The sequence below is a fragment of the Chrysochloris asiatica genome, unplaced genomic scaffold, assembly GCF_000296735.1.
Source record: "Chrysochloris asiatica unplaced genomic scaffold, ChrAsi1.0 scaffold00155, whole genome shotgun sequence".
In the NCBI taxonomy this organism is placed as follows: domain Eukaryota; kingdom Metazoa; phylum Chordata; class Mammalia; order Afrosoricida; family Chrysochloridae; genus Chrysochloris; species Chrysochloris asiatica.
Window position 1 is genome coordinate 4,298,914 of NW_006408673.1, and position 2,668 is coordinate 4,301,581.

Consider the following 2,668-nt stretch of genomic DNA (forward strand, 5'->3'; position numbering starts at 1 on the left):
TGTGTGTGTGTGTGTGTTTCCATTCACTGTTGTATAACCTCCATTTGTGTTTCTTTCTACCTAACTAACATAATTAGAAACTGTTATTGATGCTGCTGCTAGTGGTCTTTTTTCCAAGTCTTTAGTTTCCTACATACTTGTGTACTCACTTCTGATACTATATATTCAAATATTAAGTCTATTCTGCCTTGATGATCAACTCTACTCTATTTCTCTTTGCACAGCTTCCACATGGTTCTTTCGACTTGTTCACATTCTGGATTGACATATCCTAAATACTTGACTGAAGCTGTAAGTTATTTGTTCAAACTGTCTTCTCAAATTTTTCTAATTTTTTTTAACAATCTCATTATTATTCCAAACCACTTTTGAAACTTGTCTTCCTTACATAAATTTCTCAATTCCTGCAAGTTTACCAGTACCCAAATCTTTTCCAGTGATTCGTATATTTTTACTACGCCTCAAGCTTCTTTCTAGATGTAGTTATCTGATCCATGAAATCCTCTCCTCTTTCTAAATTGGATCTCAAAATAAATGATTTTTCCTTTAACAGTTGGTAATTTCTCTCATAGTCCAGTGATTGAATTCTTTCCTTGATTTACCTTAGATTTCTATCTAGTCTTTCTGTTTGCATCATAATGCTAGACATATTTCTATGTTACTATAATAGTGTGAAAGGAGCTCTGGTAGCGTAGTGGTTACGAATCGGGCTGCGAACCTTAAGGTCAGCGGTTCGAAACTACCAGCCGCTCCGCGGGAGAAAGATGAGGCTTTCTACTCCCGTAAGGATTTACACCCTCGGAAACCCTGTACAGGGTCGCTATGGGTCGGAACCGACTCGACGGCACTTAACAACAACAACAACAACAACATAATAGTGTGAATTTCTCCAATATGTTTTGTATAAAAAGGTAAACTATAATTGGCATATTATATCACAACACTTATCCCTCAAATTTGGTTGAAGGGTATTTTCAAAGCAGCAAAGAATTTTCATAGCTCTAAACAGCCTGTGACCCTACCAGAAGCATATATAAACATATCATTAAAGGTTAAATGAAAGGTTTGCTTAAAAATAGGCAGCTGTTAAGAGGAAATTATTAATAGCATATACATATAAAAATTTAAATTACACATTAAAATATGTGAAATAAACTGAAAAGCTTTCCTGCCAGGTTTGAATATTAGCACTTGTGTTTCCCCTAAAGAAGTCAATCATGTCACTCGCTCCTTCTGGAAATGGAACTGAGTTTCACTCCTTGTACTGATCTTGTTTCTGGTATGAGAAATGGCTTCAGCAAGAAAATGTCAATGGCTCGCACAAATGCAGAATCAGAAGGCACCAAACACATATTTCTTGAATTGTTCACAAGTCAAATCTCTTTGCATTATTGAATTTTTGAGCTTCCAAGGACACACACAAATCAAAGGAGAATTTAGAAGCTATATATATATATATATATACCTCTTGGGAAAACATGGCAAGTCCATATTATTGCTGTTAGATGCCATCAAGTTAATACTGACTCATAGTGACCCTATGCACAACATAATGGTCCTGGTGAACCTCACAATTGTTGCTATGTTTGAGCCCATTGATGCTGCCACTATGCCATTCCATCTCATTGGGAGTCTTCCTCTTTTTCACTGACCATCCACTTTACCAAACATGTAAAATGATTCTCAACTTTACCAAACAGTCTTTCTCTAGGGAATGGTCCCTCTTGATAATATGTCTGAAGTATGACAGATGTAGTCTTGCCATCCTGGCTTTCACGGAGCATCTGGATGTGCTTTTTCTAATACAGATTTGTTTGTTCTTTTAGCAGTCTATGGTACTTTTAATATTCTTCTCCAACACCATAACTGAAATTCATCAATACTTCTATGGTCTTCCTTATTCACTGTTTAAGTTTCACATACATTAAGAGGTTATTTTGAAATTACTGTGGCTTAGGTCAGGCACAGTTTAGTCCTTAAACAGACACCTTTGCTTTGAACATTTTAAAGAGGTCTTGTGCAACAAATTTACCTAATGAAATACATACTTTGATTTCTTGACTACTGCTTCAATGAGTGTTTTGACATCTTCAATCTTTTTTTTCCATTTATATGGATGTTGTTTATTGGCCCAGTGGGGAGAATTTTTGTTTTCTTTACGTTGAGATGCAATCCATACCAAAGGCTGTGGTCTTTGAGCTTCATCAGTAAGTATTTTAAGTCCTCTTCACTTTCAGCAAGCAAGGTTGTAGCATCTACATATTCCAGGTTGCTAAAGAATCTTCCTCCAACCCTAGTACAACATTTTTCTTCATATAATCCAATTTCTCACATTATTTGTTCCGCATATAGATTGGTGAAAGAATACAACCCTGGTACACATCTTTCCTACTTTTAAACCATTCGGTGTTTCCTTGTTCTGTTTAATAATTGCCTCTCAGTCTATGTACAGGTTTCTCATGAGCACAATTAAATGTTCTGAAATACTGATTCTCCCAGTGTTCCATATCTTGTTATTATCCACATAATCAAAAGCCTGTTTGTAGTCAATAAAGCACAGGTAAACATCTTTCTGATATTCTTTGCTTTCAGCCAAGACCCTTCAGATATCAGCAATGATATTATATTCCTCATTCCACATCTTCTTCTTTTTTTTTGCAGAGAATAA